At 58.3% G+C, this 7,190-nt stretch overlaps 1 long non-coding RNA gene across 2 annotated transcripts; it reads left to right on the forward strand.

Annotated features, from left to right (window-relative positions):
* Positions 1–2,195: 2,195 nt before the first annotated feature.
* Positions 2,196–6,935, forward strand: LOC139031753 (uncharacterized). Of its 2 annotated transcripts, none has more exons than XR_011484229.1 (2): positions 2,196–2,430; positions 6,432–6,935. It is a non-coding gene; the product is annotated as an uncharacterized lncRNA (long non-coding RNA). The 2 variants fall into 2 exon arrangements; XR_011484228.1 differs by lacking the exon at positions 2,196–2,430 and adding an exon at positions 6,169–6,325.
* Positions 6,936–7,190: the final 255 nt, after the last annotated feature.

A 7,190-nucleotide genomic window follows, 5' to 3' on the forward strand; every position in this document is an offset into this window, starting at 1 on the left:
AGTGAAGAAGAACTAAAGAGCCTCTTGATGAACGTGAAAGAGGAGAGTGAAAAAGTTGACTTAAAGCTCAACATTGAGAAAACTAAGATCATGGCATCTGGTCCCATCACTTCATGGCAGATATATGGGGAAACAGTGGCTGACTTTATTTTTCTGGGCTCTAAAATCACTGCAGATGCTGATTGCAACAATGAAATTAAAAGACACTTACTCCTTGGAAGGAAAGTTATGACCAACCTAGACAGCATATTAAAAAGCAGAGACATTACTTTGCCAACAAAGGTCCATCTAGTCAAGGCTATGGCTTTTCCGGTGGTCATGTATGGATGTGAGAGTTGGACTATAAAGAAAGCTGAGCACTGAAGAGTTGATGCTTTTGAACTGCGGTGTTGGAGAAGACTCTTGAGAGTCCCTTGGACTGCAAGGAGATCCAACCAGTCCATCCTAAAGGAGATCAGTCCTGGGTGTTCATTGGAAGGACTGATGTTGAAGCTGAAACTCCAATACTTTGGCCACCTGATGCAAAGAGCTGACTCAATGGAAAAGACCCTGATGCTGGGAAAGATTGAAGAGGGAGGAGAAGGGGACGACAGAGGATGAGTTGGCTGGATGGCATCACCGACTCGATGGACATGGGTTTGAGTGAACTCTGGGAGTTGGTGATGGACAGGGAGGCCTGGCATGCTGCGGTTCATGGGGTCGCAAAGAGTCGGACACGACTGAGCAACTGAACTGATCTGAATGAAACCAGCCTTAGAAAAGGGGAAGATGTCTCACTCCAAGGGCTGCTCTGAGGATGAAGCTGGATGACACATGTCAGGTACCAGGCCTAGTGTCCAGAAAAGAGGAAGTGCTCACCAAATCGCAGCTTCATCCAAAGGGCCACGCTCTCAGCTCCTCTCCCAGGCCTTCTTCAGTTAAACCTGACCCCCACCTTCTCCAGGGTCTCATGACCCCTTTGTTTGTCCTAGTTCATCCATCCATCCATCCCACCCACCCATTCATCCATCCATCCATCTACCCATCCATCCACCATCAGCCCCCACAGAGCCATCCGCTCGTCAGCTATTTACTGCGTACCCACAATGCGCTGTGTTCTCTGCCAGGAGGGTAGGACATAATGACAAATGCAGCCCTAGTCCTTCCCCTCCTGGGGACAACCGTCGGGTGGGGGAGAGAGGCCATCAAAAAGTACCTACTACGTGGCATTCCAGCTGCCAGACTGTGTGCAGGGTGAGCGTGCCCCACAGAGCCCATGGCGGTGGCACGTGACTTGCAGAAAAGTCACATGAAGGGTGGGAGGTAAGGTCAGTGGAGAGAGCGTGATGGAATGTTGAGCTTGAAGTTGAGAGCAGGGCAGTCCTGGAGAGGTGACCAAGGACCTCGTAGTCACGTAAGAAACTTGAACTCTGTCCCGAGAAGTAGGCTTGGAGGGTGTCAAGCTCAGAAGGGCAGGTTAAGGTTCTGGTTTGGAGCCCTAAGTCGGCTGCAGCCTGGACAGTGGGCTGGAGGGGACGGGAGTCGGGTACAGGCGGTGATGGTGCCGGGGGGGCCTCTGGAGAGCTGGAGCAGAGACGCCCCAGGCAGGAGAGGGTGCTGGGAGCCGGGGCGGGGCAGGGGCAGGGGGTCGAGAACAGGATGAGCTCAGGAGATTCCCCCGGCTCTCTTTGTTTTAGCTTATAAAGGTTTTAAATTTTGTTCTTTTGGCTGCACTGGGTCTTCACTGCCGCACGCGGGCTTTCCCTAGCCGCAGGGAGCGCGGGCTGGTCTCTGGTTGCGGAGCTCGGGCTTCCCCTTGTTGTAGAGCAGGGGCTCTAGATGCTTGGGCTTCAGTAGTTGTGGCGCGTGGGCTTAGTTGCCCCATGGCACGTGGGATCTTCCTGGGCCAGGGATCGAACCCCAGTGCCCTGTGTTGGCAGATGGATTCTTAACCACCAAACCATCAGGGACGTACCCCCGCCCCGACCCCCGCCCCGACCCCCGCCCACCGACCCCAACTCTTTATTGTGAAGTTTTTCACCCTGCAGGAAAGTTGGAAGAACCGTTGGCAACCACAGCCCCCACTTGGACTCAACAATCATGACCATGTTCCCCCCTTTTGCCTTCCTTCAGTAGAAAGATAGCGAGACAGGTCGATTTCTTTTCTCTGAACCACTTGGCAGTACGTCACGAGTCCTTCATCTGAATCTCCTGGCTCTACGTCATCTTCCCCCTGAACCACAAGACCAGTATCACACCAGAGAATCAACAGTTCGGCATCTGCTGTCCAGTCTGAGTTCAGATTTCCCCAGTTATTCCAGGAATGTCTTTCGGAGTTGGGTTTTATTTGTTTTGAGATCCAGAGACCTGTCGGAAAGTTTTCGGGATTGCATTTGGCTGCATCTCTTTGGCTTTTAAGGAAGCTTCAGGAGGTGGAATGTGCAGGGCTGGGTGAGTCACTAGATGTCGACGTTGGGGTGCAGGGCAGGGAGGAGTCAGGGGCTCTGGCTTGGGCGGCCTGCATGAGATTCCGGGACGAGGAATTCTGAAATGGGGACAGATGTCCACAGAGGAGCGTCTGGCAGGCAGGGGGACTTGCAGGGGTGACTTGAGGGTCTCGGTGGGACACAGATTGGAGGCTGCCATAATAAGTGACCACAAACTGGGAGCCTTAAAGCAACCGAGCTTTATTCTGTCGTGGTTCAGGAGCCCAGAAATCTGAAGTCAAGGTGTCAGCATGGCTGAGCTCCTCCGCGGGCCCAGGGAAGGATCCTTCTTGCATCTTCCAGCCTTTGGTGCTTTCCGGTGATCCTGGGGTCCGTTGCCTCGCAGCTGCACGTGGTCTCTGCCCCCTTCTGGCACTTGACCGTCTCCTCTGGTTGTTTTCACACGGTCCTCCTATAAGAACACTGGACTTGGAGTCCACTCTATTCCAGTGTGGCCCCATCTTAACTAATTACATCTGCAGAGACCCTATTTCCAAATGAGCTCACATTCCGAGGTTCCAGGTGGACCTGAATCTCAGGGGGGGCACGATTCAACCCATTCCAGGGACTGTCACTGCCTAGTCAGCAGGGGATGAGATGGAGAGGCAGGCTCTGGGTGGAGCCCTGTGCGATCCCCATGGTTAAGGGGATCTCCGCAGGGTGAGGAGCCGGAAAAAGGAGCCCAGGGGTTGGCCACAGCGGGGGGAAGGGGTGGGTATGGGGTCGGCAGAGCTGAGCGCTGCGGGTACCGAGTAAGACCCGCACCAAGCTGGGGGCTCTGGGTTCCGGAAAGATAGAGGTTTCAGGGGAAAACCTAGACGGCCCGGGGTTTTGTTTTTAACTTTCACATGCTCGCCTTGGAGCCTTCTCAGCAGGGGAAGTGGCTCTGTTTATGCATTGCTGTCTTGCCTGGAAAATCCCATGGATGGAGAAGCCTGGTAGGCTACAATCCCCGGGGTCACAGAGTCGGACACGACAGGTGACTTCACTTTCTTTTCTTTCTTTTTTTCTTCTGATGCTGTCAGTTCTCCTCATGGACGGGAAGCCCCCCCACACCTGCGTTTGTTCACTGTGACGCGCCCAGCCCCGAGGACCCTGCTGGCTGTAACGGGCACAGGGGGGTGGGGGTGGGGGTGGGGGTGTGGGTGGAAGGCACAAGAAGTGAGCAGGCGACTGGGGCCAGCCTCCTGGCTACGGCCGGGCATTTGAGCCATCCAAGGTCCTCAGTGACGGAGAAGGGGCTCCTGGCCGCTGTTCACCCCAGTGATCATCACCTTCCTGCTCCATCCCCAGGACGGGGCGGGGCGGGGGCACACGGAGCCCCCAGGAAGGAGACCTGCCCTGCCCCTGCCCCCCGGCCCCTGAGTATGGGAGGAAGGAAAAAGACTGCTTAGTAACAACCGCAGTCACATGGGGGTGGGGAGGCTGCAGCCAGGGAACCCCTGCGCGTAGGAGGCGGCCGGCGACACCACGTGGGGGTCGCTGACTGCTCATCCACTGCTCTCCTTGGGGAGTGTGGTCTCTGCGTCTGCTCAGCAAGCCCCTAGGCCCCCGAGGGCTCCCTTTGACTCTGGCGGAGTCAGTCCATAGCGGTCCCAGGCTGGGCCTCCAGGGCGTCCGGCCTCCTCTCTCTGCACTCCTGGCCCCGTGGCCTTCAGTGCCATCCCCAAGCACCCCCACCCTCACCCGGAAGCTCAGGAGACCCGATGTCCGTCGCTGGCTTCAGACCCCTTCCCCTGAGCTGGCCCCTCGCCCTCCCTGCTGTGGACTCACTCCTGTCTCCTGCGGGGAGGGGCGGATTCTGGAGAACCATGGCGGGACTGCCCTCCTCTTAGACCGCAGACAAGCCAGCCGAGCACAGAGAGGCAGAGGCATCTACCCACGATCACACAGCAAGTGAGGAAGCCAGGATCCGGATCCAGACCCCCGCGCTCTGGCCCAGAGACACGGCGCCCCACAGAGCCTGAGGCTTGGGCGGACCGCTGCCACTTGGCGCCATCGCGTGGGCTGGAGCGTCACGGGCTGGCGGCCGATCTCAAGGGGCCCGTGGAAGCCGTCTTGTCCCGGCCTGTGCACCCGTCCAGGCTCCCCGGCTGTCATCTCAGGCCTGGGCTCAGCCTGGGGCCTGTGGTCTGGGCTCCGTGCGCCTGAGCAGAGACAGGCCAAGGGCCGGGGCACTGGGGTGTCTGAAGGCCAGGCGCTTCCAGACCTCCGTGTGGCCACCGGGGTCCTTGTATTTGCCCAGCAGGCGTCCTCCGGGCCCCACGCGCTGGCCCTGCCCGCCAGCCTGCCCTGTCTCCTCCACTTCCCGTCCCAGGCGGGCTTAGCTCAGCCCGGAGTCCAGAGAAGTCAGCCCCCAGCTCAGCCTGGCTGGCCACACCGCAGCGGTGAGGTTTGCTGGTCTGGTTGGGTTTGTTTTCTTGTTTTTATTAGGGGTCCTCATCCTTGTTCTCATGAGATACCGCAGCCTGTCATCTCCAGGCAGGTTGCTGCTTGGCCAGTGGGCGGGAGCCCGAGGCTCCGTTCCCACGCCCCCCTGAGCCCCGGGGCACAGCTGTGGGGGGGTGGGGGGAAGGAGCCTGCAGGCGTGGGGAGGGGCGGGCCTGCTCCTCCCAGCAGCCTGGCTTGGGGGTCCCCTCACTGTCCCAAGGTGGGCAGGAGGGGGGGCCAGAGAAGGGGTGGGAGGGAGGAACCCGCTTCTCTGGGAATTCTGGCAAAGCTGAGCCTGCCCCCCCCCCCCGTTTCTTTGAGAAAAAGGGGTGAAGTGTCTTGTAGATGCCCAGCTTCGTGAAGGCTCTGCTCCCAGGCTTTGTTCTGCTGCTCCCTCTGCCTGGACCTTCCTCCCCGACTCTCCACAAATGACTAACTCTTACTCATCCTTTCTGTCCCACCTTCCACGCTGCTTCTTCCAGGAAGACCGCCTTGCTTTTCCCGGGCCAAGGGTGATGCTTCCCCCCGAGGCTCCCCTCCTCTGCACTCCTTCTGCTCCCACAGAAACAAGTTTCCTTGAGGGCCGAGGCTGCGTCCTCTCCCCCGCTATGTCCTCGACACCTGGCCCCATGGAACATCACGGGCTTGCCGTGGTTGAGGCAGGAGGTGGCCCAGTGACCTCACCCCTCCCTCCTCTCTCAGCACCAGGTTCATCGCCCCACTGCCTGAGGCTCTGGCCTCCCCCTCTCCACTGGGAGCTGGCCAAGAGCTGCCCCGAGACCTCGAAAGGCGAGAGGGGCTACTTGGCGGGGTGACCTCCTGGAAGAGGTGACTCCACGGCGTGAGAACTCAGTGACGGGGAGACATCAGCCATGAGAGAGGCGAGGCCAGGGTGTTCTGGGAAGAGAGAAACAGCCAGTGCAAAGGCCCAGAGGTGGGAACCAGCCTGGCAGGTTCGAGGGCCACAAGGGTGGCCAGCTGCTGGGCGAGCTGTGGATTCCAGCCCAAGTGTGTCAGAAGCCGGGGAGGAACCAGCCCTGACAGCCCGGGTCGCGGTGGGCGGGCTTTCTGGAGCCAGGGTGCCCGTTGAGTGGGGGACAGGGCTCGAGGGGGACTCACGGTGGTCTCCACCCGGCAGCCGCCCCTGTCCTGCAGACACCGGCCATCGCTTGAAGATACTCCCAGGAGGCACAGCAAGGACGAAAGCATCCGTGTGTGTGTGTGTGTGTGTGCGTGTGTGCGTGTGTGTGTGTGTGTGTGTGTGTGCGTGTGGTGGGGATGGGGGTAGGCAGGATCACAGCTTCTGGCCCCCAGAGGCAATATCAGTATCGCGTGGTGAGAAATCGGTCAGGGGCAAGAGAAAACCAGTTTTTCTGCCACCCACAGGGATAGATCTCCGGGTGCAAAGAGCTTCCAGCCTTCGGGCAAAGGTGGAGTGTCTTCTGTCTTAAGATGTTTACTTAGAGGTCAAAGTTACATTGTCAAAGAGTGTTAAATTGTTTGATGTAAAGGACCCTTTTCTTCTCTTGTTGTCAGTGACTGTCTCGGGACTGGCTGTGTGACTGGTGCCGGCATCCCACTCCGGTCCCTGGGGATCTGATGAGGCGTGCCCACCTGGACCAGGTGCTTGACGCTCCCCAGCATCGCTTATCCCCGTGTGAGCAGCCTGAACCTCAGGCAGGAATGTACAGAAAACAAGCTCAACACTGGACTCCACATCCTGGGCCCTCTGAAAAAGCTGTCCATCCGCAATAGCTCACTGATACAAGAGAACAGAGAGGAAAGTCTTATATGCTCCCCCGGACGCCCAGGTCCCGCCGCCCACCGGAGGACTAAAACGCGCCAGGACTGATCACACCTCCCAGCACTCCCTGCTCCCAGCTCCCCTGCACGCCGCCCACGGGAACCAGGGCTTCACCTTTCTTTCCATCTTCCTGTGCTTCTCCTGCCTTGTGCCTGCTGCTCCGTGGTCTTACCCCCACATGGGATGGTAAGAGGGACAAACTGGACAGCTTCTTCCTTAAAATAGTTTTGTTTTTATATTTCACCGTGCTGGGTCTTCGTCGCTGCGAAGGCTTTCTCTAGTTGCGGCGAGCGGGGACTACTCTCCAGCTGGGGGGCCCGGGCTTATTTGCTCTGCAGCATGTGGGATCTTCCCGGACCAGGGCTGGAATTGTCCAGTCCCCTGCATTGTCAGGTGGATCCTTGACCACTGAGCCACCAAGGAACACCCCCCCCACCACCACCACCAAACTGGACAGCTTGAGACAACAGAAATGTATTCTCTCCTATTCT

Source organism: Odocoileus virginianus, chromosome 28 (genome assembly GCF_023699985.2).
Source record: "Odocoileus virginianus isolate 20LAN1187 ecotype Illinois chromosome 28, Ovbor_1.2, whole genome shotgun sequence".
In the NCBI taxonomy this organism is placed as follows: domain Eukaryota; kingdom Metazoa; phylum Chordata; class Mammalia; order Artiodactyla; family Cervidae; genus Odocoileus; species Odocoileus virginianus.